The sequence below is a fragment of the Apium graveolens genome, chromosome 4 (assembly GCF_009905375.1).
Source record: "Apium graveolens cultivar Ventura chromosome 4, ASM990537v1, whole genome shotgun sequence".
NCBI lineage: Eukaryota > Viridiplantae > Streptophyta > Magnoliopsida > Apiales > Apiaceae > Apium > Apium graveolens.
In genome coordinates this window covers 109085681-109112427 of record NC_133650.1, presented here as the reverse complement: position 1 = coordinate 109112427, position 26747 = coordinate 109085681, and the positions used below count along the sequence as shown (strand labels likewise).

General features: G+C 35.0%; 1 non-coding gene across 1 annotated transcript; it reads left to right on the top strand.

The window, feature by feature from the left end:
* The first annotated feature begins 12927 nt into the window (after positions 1-12927).
* On the top strand, positions 12928-13034 carry LOC141723233 (small nucleolar RNA R71). Its single transcript, XR_012576219.1, has one exon. It is a non-coding gene; the product is annotated as a small nucleolar RNA R71 (small nucleolar RNA).
* The last annotated feature ends 13713 nt before the right edge of the window (positions 13035-26747 follow it).

Genomic DNA, 26747 nt, shown 5'->3' with positions numbered 1-26747 from the left:
TACAAAAAAATTTAAAACACACAAAATTAAATTTAACGAAAACAAAAATATAAGAACGCGAATATGAACATAAAAACACAAAAAAACGAGGAAGAACTTTACCAGTTTCCGGTCGAGGAGGTCTAATAAAATTTGCTTGACTCGATCCCTGAGAAGACATCGTACCCCTTCCTTCTTCCATTGTTTGAAAATACTTGCCTGAAAAAATTGAAGTCGCCGGAATTTTTTATAGTGTTGCCGGATTTGTTCGAAAAAATCGTGTAACTTCGCCTGAATTTCTTTCCAACTCGTGAATTGTAATCGTAAACCTATGAGCTTGAGTGAACATAGAGCTTGAGTGAACAGAGAGAATTCGAGTGAGTGAGAGAGATTGAGAGATTGATTAAGAGTGAGATAGGGGGAGATTATTTATAGAGAATTCGAGTGCAGAAGAAAAGAGGGAGATTGAGAGATTTGTGAAAGATATTAACACTCAGGAATATTATTTATAGATGAAATCAGGTGAACGTTGTAGGTGTTGCAGACTTGCAGGTGAACGTTGGGGGAGAACAGACTTGCAGTTGCAGGTGAACGTTGGGAGAAGATAACCGTTGCAACTTGCAAGCCGTTGGCGCGTGGCTGCACTCGCTGATTCGCGGGCCGAATAATTCGCTACGTGTCGGGCCGGTTCACGAATTACAGCACCCCATGTTCGTTGGCGAGTTACACGGGCCGGTTACGTGTCGTGCCGGTTTTTCTACGAATTCTGAAAAGCTTATTCGTATTCGGTTCGTGTCTTCAGCCGGTTAGTGCCGAATTATTAACCGGCACGCATCGAGCCGACTCAGACGAATATTTGGCGAGCCGATTAATGTCCGTGCCGAGCTAAACCGGCCGTCTGGCCATCTCTAACTGCAAGCTCCTGTTAATCGATTCACTCCTTGAAGAAGCAATGGCCAGTGCATTTTTTTGCATTGTTCTGAGAAGTTCCAGGCTTTCCTCGTCCGTTGCTTCATTTGCTGCTCTTTTTAACTATTTTGCAGTTTTCCTTCCTATTGGACATTCCATCATTTCATCGGATTCTAGACTGGGAATTTGACTGTCAACGGATTGTGAAGAGGCATCTTTGTCCTTAGTTGACTTATTTTTCTTTTTGAAACAAGATTGAAATTTTGGAGCAAATCGCAGTGCATTCCAGTGACGCATGATGTTAGGTCTCAATATGTTTGTAGAAGGGGGGTTGAATATAAACAATACCGTTTAATCGAATAAAATGCGGAATAAAAAAGTGAAACAAAATTCAAGTTAAATAAAATTATTATTAAACTTGAAAGGTGTTACAACAACGGTATCGTTTACAAGGGATTAATCTCAAATCAATTATCACAAATCTAGAATAAATTCAACATGAACTTTTTCTATTTTTGCAATAAAAAAGATCAAATGCTATAAGCGATTTGAGATTAAGTTCTAGGGATTTTGATCCGCTAGATTGTTACACAAGAACAAGATAAATAATTCTAGTGGTTTGGATTTAACTTTACAATCTAGAATTTTGATCTTGAATAAAGCAAATGAAAAATGAAATGATTTTCTTTTGTTTCTGCTGTGTTCTTGACTTGTGTGTTCTGTGTAAAAATAGAATGAATGTCTTCTGCTTCTTTTATCAAAACAGCCGAATGGAAATGAACTGCAATGACAATCCCTTGGCTCAGCAAGACAATCGGTAAAACTATCTTTAGAGCTAGCAAGACAATCAGAATGAACTAGCAAGACTTTCGGTAGGACAATCAGATTGTTTTTGCTGAAAATAAATAGATTTAAATCCTATAATAATTCTGGTAAGATAATCCTTTTGAATTAACATGACTTTCGGTATGACTATTGATTGTCATACCGATTGTCATACTAATACAATCAGTTGTCTTGTTGAATTAAAACAGATTATTAAACCAATTTAAATTCTGAAAATTCTTAATATTAATTCAGAATTAATTAATCAATTAATTCAATTAATCAAATAAATTAATCTTTGAAGATATAATTTATTTTCTTAATTAAATTATATGACTTAATTAATTAATAGAGAATTAATACTAATCTTGAGCAGCATCCATTCTTCTGTATATTTTCTGAAAATCACTGAAATATATGAATCAATTCCACCACTTCAATGTTGACACTCGATGTACTGTCTGGTTCATGAGTGACTAACTTCCGTGACGTTTCTTCATGCCTTGACCTTGATACTCTTGATTTTCTTCAGACTAAATCCTTGTAATTAATTGATATCCTGACGAGATCTCTGTCACTTGATTAAATCCACAATCTTGATTTATATCACTGAGGCTTGATCAACTGCTTGAGCTTCTTCCAGTGAATTAAGTCATCAAGTCAGTAGATGAACAATGCTTCTTAATCCTTTGACATATGTTACTCTGTGAGATCTCTCTGACGATAGATCCACTATTTACTTATTACTTTCTTATTTGAGTTGAGTTAAATCCTCGAATAAACAAATAGGCTATGACATATGCCTTTCAATCTCCCCCTATTTGCTTGTTAGACAATAACAACAAATACCTAGAGGATAACTCAACTAACAAATAAGAAAAAGATATAAACAGTAATGCAAAGTAAATAGCAGAAAAGTTCTGGATTATATTTAACATTTTCCAGATTCCAAAAGAAATTTACAAGTGAATACAAGATAGATGTTCCTCTAGCCTGAACATATAACTACATTAGTCTATCTTGATTCATAAAGCTCTAATCATATTACATTGAGTTTTGAGCTAATTGACTTCAGCTGTCTTCTCTTCTGACTTCACCTTCTTCTAAATCTTGAAGCAACTTCTTGTCAAAGACACGATCCTTTTCTGAAGTGAAGCTTGCTGGTCTGACTGGTTGAACTCCAACTGACTTCAGCTTATTCTTGAACTGATTGTACCTTTTAATATTCTTTTCACAATAAGCCTGAATCAAATCAGCAGTTTGAGTCTTCAACATGGATGAGTATCCAGCAGTTCTTAAATGATGTTCCATCCAGACCAGATGCTTAGCTGAGTAGTCTTTAAGAGATTGTGCATCTAGCTGACAGATTTGAAGACAATCAGACTTAAAGAATCTCACCTGATGAGGATTATTGACCACTTGAGGACTAGCCCTGCTGGCAAACTCTTTAAGCCTTTCTCGAAGAACTTCATTCAATTCTGAACTTCTTTTTACTTTGTTGAGAAGAACCCAAATCTCTGACAAAGAACGATTCTCAAACAGATGAAGTGACACCTTGAAAGATCCTTCGCTTTGACAATATACAAATATGCTCATTTCATTTAGAGATCTGTCAAAAGCAGCTGTGATCCTTGGGACTTCAGTCTTTATAGCATTCATGTACATGTCATTGTTAGGATTTGAGATTTCCAGCTTGTCAAGAAGATGTAGGAACTGCCTATCATTGTTAGTGCTCAGCTGAGGCATATCAAGTACTTTCCTAGCCTCATCCCATTTTTCACCAATCTTCAGCCTTACATCTCTTCTCCTTTCTTTGGCTTTAATGTCATGAAGACGTTGTTTTTCAAGAGTTTCTGTTCGTTCAATGCTTTTCCTCATGTCAATGATCTGGGATACCTTTTTGAGTTCAGCTTCTTTTCTTTTCAAGTCTGACTGCTGTTGCTGAAACTCTTTCTCAAAGATAGGATCCACTATAGCTTCCTCTTCCCATTCTCTAAAATCACTTTCCTCTTCAGCTTCAAATAAACCATCTTTATCTTCCAAGACTGGTTCAGTGGGAATGTCAAAAATATCAAAGTCATCCTGTTCTCCACTGTAGTAGACATCATCAGCCTTTCCTTTGTCTCCAGCAGAGGTATCTTTTTCTTTTCCCTTTCCACTACTCCCTTTCTTCTCCCCCTTAGTTGAGGGATCCTCTACTGACTTTCCTTTAGAACCTCCATGTCCTCCATTACCTCCAGAGCCTGAGCCTCCACCAGACGGCCCTTCAAAGTAAGTTCTTTGTTCTTCATTAGGGCAGTGAGAATTCTTGATCATGAAATACAAGTGTTTCATCCCTTCATTGAGATGTTCCATGCCCGTTTCTATCTTTAGAAATCTGGAGGAGTCCAGTGAATGATTCATTTCAACCAGGTCTTCAAGAGAAGTCATTCTTGTATGTAGAGGGCAGAAGTTAGAAATGTCATCAGCTGATAAAGTTGGAGTTTCCTGAATGGAATTGAGCTTTGGTATGACAGTGGTCTTGAGATCTGAGATATCATTCCTGATGAGTGCCAGCTGATTGTGGACAGAGGTGGAAAAAGAAGACCGTTCAACCACTTGTGCTTTGAATGATTTAGCTTCAGCTTGGCTTTTAGCAAGTTCTTCTTTTAAAGCAGCAATTTGAGCTAACAGGTTTTCAGTGTCTGTGTCTGTGTGTGCTCTCACCTGAATTTCACTCGCGTTTGGTTCACTCACCTCACGTGCTTGTGTTTCTCTCAATATAATTGCTCGTGAGGAGTCTTCCTGTTGCTGTTCTTCTGTACCTGCAATTAAAATCACCCTAGCCTCTTCAAGAGAGGTCAGTGGTGGTGCAATGGGAATTCGCGAGTCCCGATCCTCAATGAAACCTATCATTTCATGTGAAATAGATGTCTAAATTGCTTCAGGGATAGATTGACCGAGTTGCCCTCCACTTTCTCCAGATAAATCTGCGAGTGGAGAATCCCGTGAGGGAGCCAGAGGTGTTGGATCTGGGAGGGGAGAAAATGACTCTATTAAAGGTGGCTGAGAGTCAGATTTTCCCTCAGAAGCATGTAACTGCTTTTCTGCCGTAACTATGGCAGGCACTGTAACCGACTCTATGTGCACTCCTCGCTCTGTGTCCTGAGTAACATCTGTGTGTATGTATGGTTCCATTGTGAGTAATGGAATTGTGCTTGACTCAGTACAGGATGCCATGGCCCTATGGCGAATTTCAATAGATTCATTCTGTTGAGAGGATGTTTCTAGTAACTGTTCAGTGGCCATTTCAAAGTCCATGTCCTGTTGGGAGGACAAGGATGGGCTTTCAGATGCCTCAGTAAATGTTCTTCTTTTCTTCGAAGGAGGCAGAGCTGAGGGTTCATTCACATCCACCAATACACTACTTCCTATTAACCTTCTGGGTAACATTTTAGACAGTGGGGGAGAGGTTGAGATAGGTTGTGACTCTGTGATTGGCTCTATGACCTGGGATTGAAGCTGTGGTTCTACAACTTCATGGTCAGTCTTATCAACCACTGGGGGTCTTTCAACAGAAGTAGGAATGGAGTGAGAGTGAGGAATTACTACCTGTAATGGAAGAGCATCTGATGTTGGAGGAGCCTGGGTGGCTTGAACCACTGGAGGTTGAGCTTGTTGTTCATGACCGGGAAGATTGAAAATAGGTAAGGGAATATAAGTGGCCATGAAAGCAGATACAAGTACTGGAACTTGCATGAATTTGAAGATTGTGTCTTGGCGGGTGTAAATCTTTTTGCTTACAGGAGGGGGTTCGGTTACTGCGGAGTTAGCAAAAAGGGCTTTGTGCTCAAGTGTGAGAAGATGATCTGCTATAAGCATGAGAAAATGAGCATAGTAACACGAGACCCTACGATTTGTAGAATGATCACGTAAAGCAGTAGTGAGACGTCTCAAGAGAATGGGTAAAAATAGTTTGCCAAAATTGATCCTTTGATTGAAAACAACCGCAAGACCAATATACTGCAGAGTGGAAGTGATGTTGTGAAAGTTTGATTTAGTGCAGTTGGCAAACACTTTAGAAAGTGTATCGAAGAAAATGTCCCATTCAGACACCAAATTGGGTTTTGAAAGTTTGGTTAAATTGATCACCCCCTGATAGTGAATAGCATGGAAAAAGTTTGAAATATCATTTTCAGAGGGCAAATTATAGAAATTGTCCATAGGAAAATTTAAAGCTCGATTGACGACTGTTTCATCAACCACATACTGTGTGTTTGCCACGGTGAATGAAAACGATTTAAAATCATCGGCCACAGTAGAGGTTGTGCAAATCAGTCTTAGCAGATCAACATTTAAAATCACATTTGATTTAATAGCAGAGCTAACAATCGAATGGTCATTTAAAAATCTAATCCACGGCTTAAATTTTTCTACATCACATTTATCCGGATTAAAATAACCAACAAGATTATGCGAAATAATTTGGAAATTGAGAGCCATTTAAAAATAATAATAAGACACACACTTTCAGAATTTTAAGAATAATATTAAGAAAATTCGAATTAATTAAATTAATTTAATAATTCGAATTAAATTAATTATAATCGAAAAATTTAGACAGAAATGTATCTCGTTAAAATTCTTAACTCACAAACGCAGATTTGAAAAGCCAAAAGACACAAATTAGAAATTAAAATTAAAAATACCCAAAATCAACAAACCCAACCCGATTTTGAGGGGAACAAAACGAAGTGCAAAAGATTTTAAAAAAATTGGCAGCACTCCTGTACGTATATACGTGTATGTATATAACACAGGAGTGAAGTTTTAGTATGTTGAGTAAAAACTCGAGCAAGGAAGACACAGAGAACAATGGCGGTTGAGCTTGATCGAATAGAGAAAGAGAGAGAGAGAAATAAGAGAGAGATTGATAGACTGTTGGAATTTTTTTAACAAAAACTGAATGACTGACTTAACAAAACAAAAAAACTTATAAGTAGACAACTGGTATGACAATTCGGGATAGTCTTACCGATTGTCATACCGATAGTCATACAAGGCAAACCTGAAAAAAACAAAAAACAAAACAAACAAGGAAAACAATTAATAATATATAACTGGTATGACAATCTGATAGTCATACCGATTGTCATACCAGTACAAAATAAAACATAATATGTCTGATATTAATTTTATTACTGGCATGACAATCAATAGTCATACCGATTGTCTTGCCAGTTATAAAATTAATCTGATTTAAAAATAAACAAGTATTAGTACTGGAATGACTTTCAGCAAGACAATTTCAATTGTCTTGCCGATTGTCATTCTAGTATAACATAAAATAAGTATTTAAATATACTGAATAATTAACATAAAAACTGTTAAAAACACAACACAAAAAAATAGAATATATAAAATATTACAATTACAGAAAACTGAAATGAATATGGCAGAAAATATTTACATAATTAAAATAATTAAAATATTTCAGAGATAATAATATTTTCAGTCCAAAAATAGATTTCTTTTGAATTTTAACAAATTAAATTCATAGAAAAATATTTTTAGAGAAAATAAAATATTCTGAGACATTAAAATTAACAAGTTGAGTAAATAAAACAGATGAGATAATAAAAATTACATAGAAATAAGCAAAAAATATTGGAAAATGATAAAATAAATTTGCAAATGAATTTTTTTCATTTATGAAAAATTTATTTGTAAATTCACTCAAGAACAGATTTCAGATATTCACAAGTTTAATCACTAAAGCTATTCAACATACCCAATTTACCAACTAATTTGGTAAATGTGGATTCATCAAGAGGTTTAGTGAAAATATCTGCTATTTGTTCTTCTGTTGGAACAAAAAATAGTTCAACAGTACCATTCATGATGTGCTCTCTAATAAAATGATACCTGATGTCGATGTGCTTTGTCCTCGAGTGTTGCACAGGGTTGTTGGTGATGGCTATTGCACTTGTATTGTCACATAAAATAGGAATTTTGTTTAATACAGAGCCATAGTCTCGTAGCTGGTTCCTAATCCACAAGATCTGAGCACAGCAGCTTTTAGCAGCAATATATTCAGCCTCGGCCGTTGAGTTGGAAACTGTTTGTTGTTTCTTGCTGTACCATGAGACTAGCATGCTACCTAGGAATTGACAACTCCCTGAGGTGCTTTTCCTATCAACAACACTTCCTGCGTAATCTGAATCTGTATATCCAACAAGGTTAAAACCAGATTCTTTAGGGTACCAAATACCAAGATTTGGTGTTCCCTTAAGATATCTTAAGATTCGTTTAACAGCAACGAGATGAATATCTCTAGGATCCGCTTGGAACCTTGCACATAAGCATGTAGCATACATAATATCTGGTCTACTTGCAGTAAGATAGAGTAATGAGCCAATCATACCTCTGTAGCTTGTGACATCTACCTTAATGGAGTTTTCACATGGTCCAAGCTTGACAGCTGTAGTTGACGGAGTCCTTGCTGATGCAGAATCCTCTAGATTGTACTTTTTGAGGAGTTCCTTGAGATACTTGGATTGACAAATAAAAGTTCCATCTAACCTTTGATTTACTTGTAATCCAAGAAAGAACTTCAGCTCTCCCATCATGCTCATTTCAAATTTGATGTGCATTAACTTAGCAAATCTCTTACAGAGATTATCATTAGTAGACCCAAATATTATATCATCCACATAGACTTGGACTAATATTGTATCATTCTTATGTATTTTAGAAAAGAGAGTTTTGTCTATGACACCTCTAATAAAACTATTTTCAATAAGAAATTCAGAGAGAGTGTCATACCATTTTCTCGGAGACTGTTTGAGTCCATAGATAGCCTTGAAAAGAAAATAGACAAAATCCAAATGATCTGGATCTTCAAAACCAGGAGGTTGCTCTACATATACCTCTTCATCCAGCTTTCCATTCAGAAAGGCGCTCTTGACATCCATTTGATAAACTTTAAAGTTAGAGAATGCTGCAAATGCCAAAAATATCCTGATGGCCTCTAGTCTAGCCACTGGAGCATAGGTTTCATCATAATCAATGCCTTCAGCTTAAGAATACCCTTTAGCTACCAGTCTTGCTTTGTTTCTTGTAACCACACCATCTTCATCTAGTTTATTCCTGAATACCCACCTAGTACCAACAGCTTTCTTATGTGTAGGTCTAGGTACCAGTTTCCAGACTTGTTGATGTTCAAACTGATTGAGTTCATCTTGCATAGCAATCACCCAATCTGGATCAGTCAGTGCTTCCTCAATTTTCTTAGGTTCCATCTCAGAAAGAAATCCTGAGAACAGACACTCATTTTGAGTAGCACGTCTAGTTCTGACTCCAACATCTGGATCACCAATAATCAACTCAAAAGGATGAGCTTTATTCCAGACAGTCTATCTTGGAAGATTTGATCTTGATGATTCGCCTTAAAATTCATTGGGATGTTGTGTCCTACTAGTTGATCCTTCAGCATCTCCCCCTGAGTTGTTGCCATGTTGACTTGAAGATTCTCCATCAGTAGCAGTGGTATCTCCATTGTTGCCAAAGTTTCCATCACCATTACCTTGAGTATCATCATGATTAACAGGTTCTTCACCAGCAACAATCTCAGGTTCTTGACCATGTTCTGATTCTGAATCTGACATATCATCAAACTTCAGTTTCTCAGAAGGATCTTCAGTTTGGATACTAGGGAGTTTAGTGTCATCAAATGTAACATTGACACTTTCAGTTACTTTGTGTTGATCAATGATATACACTCTGTATGATCTTCTTCCATATCCAACAAAAATAACCTCATATGCCTTTGCCTCGAATTTACCACGACGATCATCTCCATCCTTGAGCACGAAGCATCTGGCACCAAATACATGAAAGTATTTGATAGAAGGTTTCTGTTCATTCAAAATCTCATAAGGAGTTTTCATGAAGTCTTTGTTGATTAGAGTTCGATTCTGAGTATAACATGCAGTATTGACAGCTTCAGCCCAAAAGTACATTGGAAGACCTGATTCACTTAACATCGTTCTTGCAGCTTCAATCAATGTACGATTCTTCCTTTTTACCACTCCATTTTGCTGAGGGGTTCTAGGAGCTGAAAATTGTCTGATAATCCCTTTGTCTATACAGAATCCATTGAGAAGTGAATTCTTGAATTCTGTTCCATTATCTGACCTTATTGCTCTAATAGGGACATTAGAATCTAACTCAATCATCTTGATATGATCAATCACAACTTGTGGTGTTTCATCCTTAGAGTGAAGAAATAAAACCCACGTATACTTGGAATAGTCATCAACTATCACAAGACAGTAACACTTCTTTGACATCGAAAGGACATTAACTGGTCCAAATAAATCCATGTGCAATAATTGCAAAACACCAGTTATGGAAGATGTGTCAGTGCCTCTGTGACTTGCTTTCTTTGACTTTCCTTTCTGGCAAGCCTCACATAGTCCTTCTGGGGAGAATTCCAGCTGAGGCAGACCTCTGACCAATTCTCTTTTGACAAGAGAATTCATTGTTTTGAAATTGAGATGAGAAAGTCTCTTGTGCCATAGCCAACTCTCATCTGACGATGCCTTTGCATAGAAATAATTGACTTCAGGATTGCTTCCAGAGTTCATGTCGGCTACGAACAGATTTCCTTTCCGGATTCCCATCAAGGAGGGTTTTTCACTTTTCTTGTGCAGAATCTGACACTTCAGCTTGTCGAATAAAACATTGTAGCCGTTGTCACAGAACTGACTAATGCTAAGCAGATTGTGTTCAAGTCCTTGCACAACATACACATTTTCAATGATAACATTTCCAGCTAGCAAACAGCCATATCCCTCCGTTAAACCTTTGCTGTTATCTCCAAAGGTAACCACTGGGCCAACTTTCTCAACCACATTTGATAGCAGGGCTCTATCTCCCGTCATATGTCTTGACGATTCGCTGTCAAGAATCCACACTACCGGTTGTACCTGTTTAATGCCCTGCAATATAAATGGATTAGACCTTCTTCGGAACCCAAGCTTGGCTGGGTCCAACATATTTGTAAAATTGGCCTTTATCAGGCAAAACAACATTCTTAATTTTAATATTCTCAACTTTCTCAATGACTGGACATTTGACCTTGTGAACAACCTTGACAAATTTCTGTTTAGGCTTAGGCACAAGTCTTAGACCTATCATGCTTTCTATTATTCACATGCTGACGAGGAGTAGTCTTATCATTAGAAACATGCTTACCATTAAAATAAGCATACATCAGATTAAAAGCACAAGACATACAATCAGGAACACCACATGCTTTATGAGAGGGATTAACAATAGGCAACTTATGCATTGTAGACATGGCATTTGTGTTATCCAACTCATATGTGTCTGAGTTAGTCTCAGTTGCTTTCACAACCTTGACTGGAACTTTTGACACACTTGACTTGGAGATAGCTTTCTCATTAGCATTATCTTCAGCACGGATTTTTTCTTGAATGATAAATGAGGTCTCATCAAATGGTTCAGCAATTGATTCTTTATAGAGGGGTTCATCAACACCCTTAAGCACATGTGGTACTTCCCTGCCTTTAGCACAGACATGAGGAGGGGAGTTTATGCCTAATTTTCCAATAGCAGCATTGTAATCATAACCTATTCCAGATGTTTGATTAATAGCTTGCTTATTGTAAAACTTTTTGGACTTCGAACAAGAATTAAAGTAAGCTTTAACCTTAGCCTCAAGACCGGTGATCTTGTCTATGAGAATAGTTTCAAGTTTTCTATAACAGTCAACTCTATTTTCTAGAAAAGATACTTGTTCTTTTAATTTATCTTGATTAATGTGCACAAGTCTTAATTCATTGACCTCTTTCTCAAGGTCTTTGATTTGTTGATTTAACAATTCATTATCACGACGAGCACAATCTAAGGAACCTCCTAGATGATAAACTAATTCAGCATCAGTAAATTTTACCTCTTTTCTTGACGATGAGGTATTTGCATCACTAGCCATGAGAGCAAGATTCCCAACTTCTTCGTCTTCACTGTCAGTATCATCCCAGCTTCTTCCCTTTGCCAGGTAAGCCCTTTCAGATTTACTCTTCTGATTAGAATCATAAGAGTTCTTCCTAAATTGTTTTGGCTTCCTGCATTCTGTGACAAAGTGTCCCAACTCATTACAGTTGAAGCATCGAATGGTGCTTCGATCAACCATCCCTGTTTTGTACCCACCACTGCTGGTGTTAGAGGATGAAGATCCACCTTTCTGGAATCTGTTGTAGTTGGACTTGTACTTGAACTTGGGATTCCTTTTGAATCTGACATTTGAGAATCTCTTGATAATCAGGGCCATTGACTCATCCTCCAATTGCTCCAGTTCTTCCAAGGAATAAAAATCATCTCCTGATTCATTTGTAGTAGGAGGATCAAATTCTGCTACTATCACATTTTCTTTAACCTTGGAAAACTGTACCATTCTTTCTGACTGTTAAGATTACATGCTCCTTAGCTTCCTTCCTTCCTGGCACTTCAGTGTCACTAGGTAGTGTACCAGGCTGACGATGTAGCAAGGCATTGGCAATTTGCCCAATTTGATTTTCCAAGGTCTTGATAGAAACAGCTTGACTCTTGCACATAAGCTTCAACTCCTCTAATTCTGATTTTTCATTAGCTTGTTGCAGCTGAAGTTGCTGTCCTGTTGCATATTGCGGTTGCTAAAAACCAGGATGGTTGTACTACTTAGCTGGATACTCCTGATAAGGCTGTTGAACCGCATTCTGAGCATTGCTCTAACTGAACTTAGGATGATTGCGGTTGTTGGGATGATAAGTGGCTGGCACAGGTTGCTGCGAACGCTGAAAGTTGCTCACGAACTGAGCTGATTCACTAAAAATTGTGCACTGATCATACTCATGGGCACCAGCACAAAGCTTACAGACACTAGCGATTTGATTAACCCCATGATTAGCCAAAGTGTCCACCTTAATCGTCAAAGCCTTAAGTTGGGCAGCTATAGCAGTTGCTGCATCCAACTCCTGAATTCCTGTTATTTTTCCCTGAGTCGGTCTCTGGGAAGGATTTTGGTACTCATTAGCAGCCATCAGTTCAATCAATTCATAAGCTTTACCGTAACTCTTAGCCCACAAGGCTCCTCTTGATGCTGCATCGAGCATGGGTCTAGAAGTAGCACCCAATCCATTATAGAAATAGTTAATAATCATCCAATCAGGCATGCCATGGTGTGGGAACTTCCTTAGCATCTCCTTATATCGATCCCAAGCCTCACACAGAGATTCTCCAGGTTGCTGAGCAAACTGAGTAAGAGCATTCCTGATTGCAGCAGTCTTCGTCATAGGGAAGAATTTAGTGAGAAACTTTTGAGCAAGATCTTCCCAAATGGTGATAGACCCTGCTGGTAGAGAATGTAATCAGCACTTAGCTTTATCCCTCAGAGAGAATGGGAAGAGTCGCAGCTTGATAGCATCTTCAGTCACATCATTGAACTTGAACGTGTCACATATATCGATGAAATCCCTGATGTACATGTTAGGGTCTTCTGTATGAGAACCACCAAACTAAACTGAGTTATGTATCATCTGAATCGTGCTTGACTTGATCTCAAAAGTGTTAGCCCTGATGGCTGGCCTGATGATGCTTGACTAAATGTCATTGATTTTAGGCTGAGAATAGTCCATCAAAGCCTTAGGATTTTCTGCTTAATCACCCATCTCTACTAAAACTGGTTCCTCGACTTTCTCTTCTTCTTCTTCTACCTTCTTTTCTTCTTCAAAAACTTCCTTTCGAACCACCACAACTTCTTCATCGGCTTATCCAGAGTTCTCTTACGAGTACGCGAACGTGTATGCATACACCCTCGCTAGAGTACCTGAAATAAGACAAGAAAATAGATAAGTAACAATGTCCGAGTCAATGAACTTTAACGACCACTGATGAAAATTACATAAACTAAAAATTAACACTACAGTCCCCGGCAGCGGCGCCAAAAACTTGTTAGTCCCTAAACACGCGCTAATAATTCACGCAAGTATACGCGTTCACAAGTAGTATAAAATATAAATCAGATTCGTTCCCACAGAGACTGGCTTTGGTCACTAATTAATTTATGCACTTAAACAACAATGTATGGTTATTATTCAATGCTAAGACGATAACAAATTGAGGTTGTTTATAAATAAGAATTAAAATAACAATTATAACTAAGAGAATAAAGAGGGTTGTATATTATATGAGACAAATATGGGATTCTAACTTCATTAAATACTTCATTTAATAGCCTCATTGTTCTTAACCTTAGCATCTAATAGTGATGACACTAATCAGATAACACGGAACTGCTAAACGCCAACTTTCGTTGCACGAATAACATACTATCAGACATCCACAAAAGAGATAGAAGTTGAATAGACACCAATTATATTGAGACCCTATATGTCTATAGAATTTGACAACATAAAGGTTTATAGCACAAGTTATCTATCATGATTGCACAGGGCAAGAAGATGGTTAAAATTACCTATGAATCATGCATAACAATAACACATGAACCTATGCTAGCATGGCAAGTTCTAAATCCTTAAATTCACTGTCGCTTAATTAAAGATTAACACGCTATCTTATAAGTTCGCGACACTCATAAGACAAATATGCACAACCAGTACTAGGTTATCATACAATCACGACACACTAAGGCATCCAAATAAATTAACTAAAGAAATCCATAAATAAATCCGTTAGAACCCCACGATAACGATTAGCCCATAATCGGACTCATCATCAATGTGGGTTCCGATGAATGCATGGTATAATAAATGTAATCTTTATAACGAATAATCAAACAAAGTTAACACAAGAGTATAGGTTCAACAAAATAAGAAACGAGCATCAAAGATTACAACTCAAAACAAATATTCATAAGAATAAACTAGATCGTCTTCGCCTTTGTTGAATTGTGCTATAGGTCTCTTGCCGTCTTCTTCTTAGCTCTGATATGTCTCTCCCTTGAAAACGTCCTTTATTTGAATATATATAGCAGCCCCATGCAATCCAGAAGTCCTCCAATTATAATTATAATAGAATCAGGATTCTTTGATTTCGCACCGGCGCGGACGCGCTGACATCCTGGCGCAGCCGCACGCTTGACCAGCACGGGCGCGCCATACCTCTGGAAAAAACTTCCGGTTTATGATTTTCTTTGCAGCTTCGATTCGGCTTTCCACGAGCTTTTATTCCAACACCACCTTGACACCAAATTAGCACCAAAATAATGCTAATTCACCTGCTTACCTAGATAATGCCTGAAATGTAAAAACACTAGAAAACACGTTAAAACACTTAACAACTTGAGTACAAACGCATCAATTCAAAGCTTAATAGAGAATTATAAAGTGTCATAAATGCCACTCAACAATGACACCCGCTATAAGATTTTGCAATTTGCATTGGACCTCTAACTATATCCTTGAACTTCTTGTGAAGGTCAGCATCAGTTTTTATCTACACGCATTATTAAGAGAGCATCGGGTAACTTAGTAGTTTATTATGTTAAGACATACTTAGTACACACGTACCCTTCTTTCAAACCAACTGATAAAATGTTTCTCTGCATATCTTTCACAGATGGCCGGATCGAGACCTGGCTTCTTCGCATATGCTAAATCTTCAAATTCCCAAAATTTAGTGAAGTTACAAGTTTAGATGATCAGATTGCATAGTAAATATTTCAAATGAAAATTCAAAAAAACATTAAATTCTTACTCTAAGTATTTAGAAACTTCTGGCATGTTGATAAGACCATAATATCTCACAATTTCGTGTTCTTGATCAGTCATGATCCTTTGTTTCTCTCTACCAACTTTGCTAGTTGGATGTGTATAAGATTGAAGCAAGCCTGGATTACTATTCTGCCTTGGTGCCTGAAATTAATACTTGTAACATATGTAAATTGGTCTGAAGACTTGAATCCAAATAAGGTAAAATCAAGAATTCCTAAAAATCGGTGAACAAGATTTGAAAGGATGACAAAAGAAAAAAAGTAATATAAAACTACAATATACTTATAAGATAACAATTTAAAGATAAAAAAATATTTACTAGTTACTACTAAAGAACCCAAACGACGAGTAAAATATCTAATACTTTGTACATCGAAACAAGTATAAAAATTATACCTCATTACGTTTAGTCGATTATGTATAGTTTCCATGTCTGATTCGAAATATAAAGAACAAAAGTTATTCAGCTCCTCCTCGATATAGCGTTCTGCCATTGAACCCTCTACCCGGGCTTTATTTTTTACAGTTAACTTCAACTTACCCAAGTATCTTTCAAAAGGATACATCCAACGATATTGGACTGGACCACCAAGCTTGCACAATGTTGCCAAGTGAATAGGCAAATGCTCCATTGTGTCAAAAAAACGAGGTGGAAAAATAAGCTCCAGTTTACACAATATATGCACTATATCCGCCTCCATTTTATCAAGATCTTCTCTTGTCAATGTTGTAGAACATAAACTTTTGAACAAATTACACAACTCTATAATCCCCTCACTGACTTTGCTAGGCAATAAGTCATGAGCCAAAATGGGCATTAGTTTTTGGAGAAACACATGACCATCGTGGGATTTTAAACCTTTAAATTGCCCTTTTTTAAATTCAACAGACTGTGATAGGTTTGAGTTCCATCCATCTGGAAGTTTCAATTCATCCACCCATTTACACAATTTTTTAACATTTTCTTGTGTAAGAACATATGGTGCAACTGGCTTTGAATCATCATCACGAATCCATAACTCCTTCCGTACGCCTAAATGCTTACAATCCTTTCTTGATTTTGCATTATCCTTTGACTTATCACCGTCATCAAGCACTGTATAAAAAAGGTTGTCAAAAACATTCTTCTCAATGTGCATTACATCCAAAAAATGACGCAGACTAAGCTTCTCCCAGTAAGGAAGCTCCCAAAATATGGCTGAATGAGTCCAATTATGTGTCAACCCAAAACCCACCGGTTTGCGCCATGTTTTTTTCCATGTGGAAAAAATTTAACTCGTTGAACCTGGATCTTTATTGCCTGACCTGAATATTGAGATGTTACTGCTTTTGTCTCACGAGAGCCATACTTGTAATTTCTTCTTAAAGGATCATTCGGTTTCAAAAAAACTCGAGAAGTGCCATAAAAGCTAGCTTTCTCCCCGTGCTTCAATTGAAAAGCTTTAACATCTGCCACACATACGGGACATGACATCTTCCCATGTGTTGACCATCCACTAACCTAACCATATGCTGGAAAGTCAATAATTGTCCACATTAGTGCATCCCTCATCACAAAATTAGAATGTGTTGATTTGTCAAATACCGTTACCACCCTGTCCCACAATATTTTTAATTCATCAATCAATGGTCGGAGATAAACATTGAGATCTTTTGCTGGATTTCTATCTCCAGGAATGATAAGAGGCATAAATATAAACTGATCTTTCATGCACATAGATGGTGGGAGGTTATACACCACAATAAAAACTAGCCACACACTATACTTTCTTGAGTGTTTATTATGAAATGGTTCAAATCCATCAGTTGCAAGACCAAGCATGAAAATTCGAACCTTATTTGCAAATGAAGGAAATTCCTTATCAAATCGTTTCCATTCATCCCCATCAGCAGGGTGAGTAATTTGTCCCTCTATCACATCTCTATTTTTGTACCACCTCATATATTCTGCTGTATGTTTTGACATGTATAATCTTTTAAGCTTTGGAGTGAGGGGAAAATACCGCAAGGTTTTCTTTGCTATCAACGGGCTTTTAATGTCCTTCCACTTTTTATACTGGTCAACACCACATATGTCACGACACAACTTATCAGCATCTGTCTTATAATATAACATGCAATCACTCTCACAAGCATCAATTTTTTCATAACCCAAGTTTAATTCTTTAACCATATTTTTTACTTCTTTGTAAGTCTTGGGCAATGTATGTGGTTTAGGTAAAACAGACCCAATTAGCTCAAGCAATTCATCAAAACCATTTTGACTACAACCCTGCCTATTCTTGAAGTGCAATAACTTCATAACAAATGATAACTTTGTATATTCTTCATTACCTGGACAAAGAGGTATTGAAGCATTCTTTACTAAATTGTAGAACTCAAATACTTCATAATTTGGATCTTCTTCCACATTTTCAAATTGATATTGTTCCCCTACAACATCTCTTAATATTTCAAATGCATCATACACATTTCTATCTTCATTAGCGTTATTGTTTGAACTTGTTCCTATAGAGTAATGAGCACTCCAGTCAGATTTTTCGCCATGAAGATCCCATGTAATATATGCCTCAATAATACCAAATTGTAACAAGTGCCACTTTAACACGTCTTCGGTCATAAAAGCTTGATTTTTGCATTTATTATACGAACATTTTAACAATCCTTCTGGATGTTTTTCTTTTCTGGCTGGAAAAATTCAACAAACGAATTAACGCCTCTTACATATTCTGCAGATATGCTACCCTTACCATCAAACCTACGCCTCATCCAACTTCGATCATTAGACATCTACAAGTAAAAATTTATTTATACTTTTAGCGAGTTACATAATTAAATATGATGATGCTATTTTTATATATTCCGTAACAAATAACGATCAAAGTATAAGATAAAATCAAACAAATTAGATGGATCTACGTAAAGATTAAAATAACTATCATAAGCAACATAATCATCAGATAATATATGGTATAGAGATAACATACCCAAAATATAGATCTATACATATTATCTTAATAATGCATATATACTTATAAAATAATAGTAAGTACCTTTATAATTTGTGAAGATTGGAAATCTCAGTATTTGGATGTACGCTCCAATCTTCATTAGTTCATGGTGTTTTTATTAATAACTGTATAGAGGACCGCACAAAAAACTTAGATAGTTGAAAACACAACTGGAAATATACTTACGTTTCTAGGTGTCTAAAAATTAGGCCTGGGTTAAATTTGATGGATATCCGTCATATATAACAGATATCAAATGTAATGGATTTCCGTCATTTTTAATACTTAAATTCAACAGACAAGTTCTGTAGTATTTATAAAATGAGAGGGAAAATATCCCGCCATTAAATTAATAAGAAACAAAATCTATATCAAAGTTTAATCTAACATATCTCCATCAGAAATTAGAAATCTGTCGTATTTATGTTTTCCGTTGAATATATAGATGAGCGGGAAATTCAGCGAAAAGTGCGAGAAGCCTGAGGGAAAAATTAGGAGCAATTAAATTGACAGACTTCTGTCATATATATAATGTCCGTTATATTTAAAAATTCCGTTGTATTTATAAATTATTAAATATGACGGACTTCTGTTACAAATATATTATTGACGGACATCCGTCACATTTAAGCGCTTGAATAATTCCGTCATTTTTGTCCGTTGAATTTAATGTAAATTCTTGTAGTGTAAAAGATTCTCTCAACAATAATCACTTCACATATAAAAAGGACCTGGACAAGACAATTAATTTCATAAGAGTGATCATGGTCAATCAGGACAACTTTTTGCAAAAGAGGATAGTGATCAATGTAAAAGACTCAGGGACAGACAGATGTATGCATGTGTCCCTCAATTATCTTGTCTCAAGAAGGGCATCTGAGTTAGATATCTTCATCAACAAAGTTAAAGTTATAACTCATGAAGATACCATGATATTAACTGAATTGAGAGATGCTCAAGTGGTTGCCTTTCTTGAAGCATATCTACAGCCAAGCAAAGGTATATCATACATCTGTCCAAACACCAAACAATTCAAACATTTTCATATCCCCAAACAGTGTGTCATGAGTAACAATAAGCTTATCATGATCCTTGGAACAGTTTAAAAACTAAGAAGAACAAGAACAATGATGATATGGAAATGATAAAGCTACTAAGGAGATATATGGATAATACAGAAGCCAACTTGCCCAAAACACAGATCAACGAGGATGATTTGGATGATGATGAGCAGAAGAAAGATGATCAAAATCCTTCTAGCTCAAATCCAAGTCAATCCAGTAAGCCATCTGACAGCAAGAGTGGAGAGAAGAAGAAGGAGGATGACAAGAAAGATGAAGAAAAGAAGAGAAGAAGTGAGAGGAGAAGTAAAAAGCTTCATGATGGCTCAGAACCACATCAAACCCTAAAAATCCAAACACAACTAGCTCAAACCACAGCTCAACTTAAAACATCAACTATCTCAAACATCAAACCACCTCAAACCTCAAAGCCAAAGTTTCTGTACAAACAAACATCCAACTTTCTTCTAAAAATCCCAATCACCACAAGCTAGACAAATCTCAAGAAAATGACAACCCTACATTTAGCCAAATCTTCACTAAAATTCAAGCACAAGTCTGTTGGCAGAAAGCCTAAGAGAGTCAAGCCTACAAAGAAAGTGGAAGTCACTGAAATGGCCATCTAGAACTGTTTCAAACAATCTGACTTTCTATCTCTAAATTAGTGCATCTCAGATGAAGACCATTTTCAACAACTTGCTGAGGAAATAATCAAAGTTTGGATTGTATCTCTTATGGAAGTCAGAATTTTCTATGAAGATGGTTCCTTCACCTTTCTTAGCAGCAAATTAATGGACTCTCTTTCAACCACGGAAATTAAGAGAATAATAAGCTTGGTAAAGGACAAGGATACTGCTACAAGGGCATGGAGATCAGTTCTAGCTGAATGGTTGATTGAAAGGGAGGATATAAAGAAAAGAGAAGAGGCTGAAGCTGAAGCTGAAGAGAGAATAAGGAAGTATGATGAAGAAATAGAGATGTACATAAAAAGATCAGAAAAGCTAAAGGCCAAAGGAATGAGTAGAATCTCCAAAGATGGGAAATTTCTCAACATTAAAGTTGGTCAATTTTCAAGATTCAGGATTGATTTACTGGACAAAGGTTACTCAAAAGCAGCAAGACAGGAACTCATAGAAGCTCTAAGTGGGACACTTATTATAGAAGAATTTGAAATTCTTGATTACTTAAAGGACCTACAAAAAGAACAAGCTAATGTAAAAACTGTCTCTACCTGACACTTGTAGCCATAAAACTCTATAAATTTCCTAATGTATAAATAATTGTAATTTGATCAAGCTTTGTGTATCAATTTATTTTTTTATTTTTTTTGGGGTTAGTCTTGTTAACATGCATGAATTTGTATTAAGCAATCTTCTCACAAATTGGGGGAGATTATTGTACAAGACATGCCTGTACTTTAACAAGACTAAGACAATTTGTCAACCCTAAGTAAGTTGTACTGTTATCTTAATTTGTATTATGTACTTGTAACACTTAAAGTCTGTAAAAATACAAAGGAGCAGACTGAAGTCTTTTTCCTGAAACAGTATCAAGCCTAAGGATTCTATCCGGAAGAAGATCAAGGTGATCATGCCTCAGAAGAATTTTGAAGAAGCTTGGAGTTGAATAAATCTGTTTGGTTAAAAATACTCTAAGTCAAGATCTCTACAAGTCACAGATTTAGTGTTATAAAGAAGTCATTCGAGAACTCCAAATGACTTATCGAGAAGTCAGGAAAGCCACTAGAGAACTCACAGAGATATCGACAAGCCAATTTGAAGATATGGAGATTGGAGATATCAACAAGTCATTTCTTCATTAGAGAACTCAGAGTTATCGATAAATCTACATTTATTAGAGAACTCTGAGTTATCGATAAGTCAAATTCACTAGAGCATTAGAAAACTCGATAAGTCATTATACTTATCGAGATGTCAAGATCTCTATATGCCTAATTAGAGATCTCGAGTGAAATTCTCAAAGTACAAAATCACAGACCAATTCAATATCCAAGATAAACAATGAACAAACAATCCAACCAGCTGGATTGACGAGTCTACAAAAAGCAGCTTGAAGGGTGTGTAAGATCAATGGTGAAGATTAACTGACACAGGAAGATCAAGATGATCATAAGATGCTAAAGATATGTTAAGCCAGACATAGGAGATATAGTTTTCTATAAATGGAAATGACAAGTGACTGTTTACAAAAGCTAATAGCATATCTTCTTGTACACTGTGTAAACCAGCAGTTAACTGAATTATAAAGTTAAAACTGGTCCTTTAGTTAGTAGTAACAATCCAGATAGAAAATCTTGTAATTCTCTCAAGAAGAAACTAAGCTCTTTAAACAAAGAGCCTAGAAATTTTGTAGCAAAAAATTCTTGATTTTTAATATAACAATTAAGTGAGTTTTGAAAAGATTGTGTTCTTGTTTATTGCATGTTTATTTACTGCATTAACACATCTTTTCTACAAGATTAAATTTACTTTGTTCAACCAAAAACATTCAAGAAAAACCTAAAAATATTAAAACACATTCGCCCCCCCCCTCTGTATGTTATTCATTTCCTAACAAATACTTCAGTCTAATCTTTAATATTTTTACAGACTCAAGTAATACAATACAAAATACAGATTTAGACTATCATACAACTAAATCTTAGGGCTGTCAGTTTGACGTAGTCTTGTGTTAGTACATCCATGTCTTGCACAACACTTCTTTTGTGAAGATCGTCTACGAGTTGAACAGGATGATACACCTAAAAGTACCCATGATTCCTACGATAATGAGTTAAGTTTTCTTTAATCCTGAGTACGAGCTTAGATTTGATATGGGGGAATTTGATTACGCATTTCTATTGTATAATAATAGTGTATTATATTAATTACTTAGTACTTTAGTATCCTCATTTTATGCTTGATTTTGCGATATTTCTGATTGTGCCGGTTATTAAGAAAAATTTTTTGGATTTGCCATTAAATGGAAAGAATTGGGTCACAAGTCAGAATATTAAGATATGTAATCACGAGTCAGCGGGATCGTGGTGAATCGAGCGTAAATCTTTTATAAGGGAAAGTTGTGCAAGCATTTGGTCACGAAAATTGTTGTAAATCAATTAGGAGATTTTTGTCATCAATGTTAATGTGTAATTTTTTAGTATAAATAGACCCCCTAGTCTCACATCACACACATCTCTTACCTCTCTCTTGTATCTCCCTTCATCTTTCTCGCTTGTAAACACAATTTCATTATTAATAAAAGTTTTAAGTTCATCTCGATTCTTGGTATGAGTTTTAATTTTATTAATACCGTGATTGTTTCGATGATGCTCAACTAAGCCATCTCTAAGGGGTGGATATAGTTGGTTAAAGAGGCCTGGTGTCATGGTGTTGTGCTTTATTGTATCGTATTGATCTTGTTATAAATTTCCAATATCATGTATATGTGAGTATTTTAATGCGAGCCACACAAGTAGAATTGGAAGTTTGTATAGTTGGGATCCATATGATTTTGAGAGTTGATTTTATTTGATGAGATTTATATAAGTACTTTTTATAACTTTTAAATTATATTTGATTCGAAATCATTGGTTATCTTTATTTTGAATACTTGTGCGATTAATTGTTAGTGAAGATTAATCTATACTAGCAATATTGTTCCGTGCTTCGCACACAGAATAAATTAATTTAATATATAATATAATTACATATCACGTATATAATTAACATGTTTTTAAATGTAATAATGAACACACAAGAGTCGTGTCGTTTAATTTAAATTATATAGTAGTTGTATTTACTTATTAACAGACATTTTTACTCTTTACGTAATAATTACATTAACGATTGAGTTGTATCATTGAACTTGAATAATGAGTTTTTTATTAAAGACAGTAGTTAATAACCAATCTCCAAGCAAATTACATTTAATTTATAATTAAGCAGAGAAATGAAATTTGAATATTTAATTAATGATTAAATTATTTTAGCTTTTTATTATTCTATCTTAAGTGAACATACAATATCACCAATACGTAAAAATTAATTGAAATTAATATTTTTATCATCTTTATTTTTTATTGATTATTACTAAATTGAGGTTTAAATATACTATTATAATAATTTTGTATAATCCATTAATTTTAGATAATTACATAGGTGAATCAATATTGCTTGTACTTTGCACACAAAAAAATTTATTCAAAATAGGGCAATATTTCATGTATAATTACTACATTTTTAATAAATTTTTTTTATATTTTCAATTCCACGATATAGTTTGAAAGAGTACCCAAAATACCCCACTTTTCAGCTTCAAGTGCCCAGAATATCCACCGGCGGAGTAAATTGCCCAAAATACCCACGAACTACGCATGCTACAGATGCGTATTCAGATTTTTAAAATTTTACAAATAATACGCATTTTGAACATGCGTATTCATTGTTACTGTAGCATGAATACGCATGTTGGAAATGTGTATCCCTGTTCCTGTAGCAGTGAATACACATATTAGACATGCGTTTTTTTTGTAAAATTTTCAAAAAAGGAATACGAATGTTAGACATGCGTATTCTTTGGGTAATTTGGGCACTCCCTCCCGCCGAATGGTATTTTGGGCACTAACCCCTCAAATGGTGGGTATTTTGTTTTTTCACCCATATAGTTTCTGGTTCATTGTATTATCATTTATAGAGTCATAATTATATTATCGAGAGAGTTCCTGAGTTCAGTTTTTTTACTGAAAGGATCCATATATATCTACATATTTATTTGTCGCCGTTAATTCACATTATAAAAATGTATAATCTATTTTGTCCAAATTATTCAAGAATTATAAAAATTAATTTTTATAAAACATGAGTCCGATTATAGTACTATTTTTCTAAAATTACATATTTATGTTTTATTATAAAATTGGATAATTAAGATAAATTAAGTTGTATTAAGAAAAAGCTTATTTAACATATGATATTATTATCTATGTAATGACTAATGACAACTTTTATAACAAAAAATACTATATTTTATATTCACAATTTCATGACAACATGCATAATATAAGATCATTTACGTCATAATTATGTCATCGAGAAAGTTTAAGTGGTTGAGTATGTATTATGAGTTTTTTATCCAATAATGTATATTTCTTATTGATATGTTGTTGTATACGTTGTTATCCAGAGTTCTTTTCAAATTGCTTAAGCTTCAAATATGTTGTAGTAAATTATATCATTAACAATTTGTATTAGTAAAATACTTTGATGTGTCGTATTTTTAAAATTGAACTATAGTAAAAAAATTATTTAAAAGGTGAAGTTAAACAATAAATTATAATATTTTAAAATGAAATTAAGATTAGATTTTGAAGTGGTATATTACAAGTTTATATAAGTTATTTAGGATCACGTCAACTCGTATATGTTTTTTAAAAATAATTTTTTTTGATAAATAATATATTATTTATTATACCACTAAATTCAGCTAAACAATTATAATATATTTGTTTATTTACCGATTCATTTTGATATACAACTATACATTATTTGTAAAATATTAAAATAAAAATATAAAAGTTGAGTATTCTAAAAAACAAGTTAAAATGAGCTTAAAAATTAGAACATATTGAATAATAATTTCTCTTCTAGAATAACATTTACAACAATAATTCATAGAAAGAGAAACATGAGTTTGTATTCTTTGAACAACGATTTAATTGGGTACATTGCCAAGAACTTACATCCATAAGCTCAATATTTAGGTCTGGATAATACAAAACTTGCATATTTGCACTAACAAAAAATGACAGATGAATAACCATTCATACATACTTGGGGTAACTGCTAATGACCCGTGGAATGCCTTGATTCTGGTTGAGTTCTGAATGGTATAAATGTCCATTTGGATACCTCTGTTCATGTTTTCAACCGGTGACTCAAGCTTATTCCTGCTGATGTTTAGTTTCACTAACATTAGTTCCATCACTACCACTTTTGTAAATATTATCTTGACCCAATCAAAGCTTCTGTAGAGTCATTGATTCTAAAAACCAAGTCCTAATGTAAAAAAATTAAATAAAAGATGTTGGAATATCAACCTACCAGGTTGATAAGCTCTGTGATTTTGGCGTCTATGAAGTCTACAGAATGTTTGGACTCCTCTTCAACATCTGACAAAAAAACCACATTATTATCAATTCTTCCTTTTATAACCTACATTTTCTAAATCAATATAAGTTTATATCTCTTGAGCTATATACATAATTCTAAATTCTCATTATAATGACTTAAAAATTTGTACATATTACATTATAGCAAATTTGTAAAGTAATACTTAAAAATTTTAACGCTTATGAGTAAGTTTTTAATGTTCTCAATACACCAACATATGTTACTACTGTCCGAATTGAGCTATATTATGTACTTTAATTCGAAATTAGCTTGCAATTACATAAAAATCTTGAACCAGTTTGCTCAAACATATGCTAAAATCGGTAAAACTTTCTCACCTGCTGGAAGATATTGCCAGCTTCTAATTGAGCTTCTTGACTCTTAGCAGAGAGTTATGATAATGTAGTGGTGTGAATCCTTCCAATTATAGCTATAACATGAATCTCTGCTAGTGTGACCAGATCTAACTGTCAAAAGTTATGAAGCCGAAAATGAATCAAGAAGTAAAAGTTACCATATAACGAATAAAATTTCCCAACTGCAGCAAGGAAAAAAGTATATTCAAAACAACTATTTAGAGTGCATTTAATATTGCACATAAACTTCAGGGGTTATGTAAGGTTCTCAAGGCCTTCCTCGTGATTACCTTCAGAGACTGCTCTCATTGCCTTCCATTTGGCTTCTTGAACTTTTGGACAAATCTCGTCGGGTGACATAATCCATTTTGGTTATCGCTTACAAATGCACGTCGAAAACATAATGTAGGTAGAAAAGTACTACAGCTGAAATGCTAACCTCAATAAACTAGGAACCAAAGCTGCCCAGACAATCCTTCTCACAACCACCGCATTTCCAGCCCCTAGGGTAACGATCTCAACCCCGGGGTCAGGAGTTAACGTCATCAATAACAATAATAACAACACAACATAATCCAACTCAACATTATTATATAAACACAACCCCTTTTACCAAGATCTTTTCCAGGTTTATGTATGTCTTAGGTTACAATCAACACAA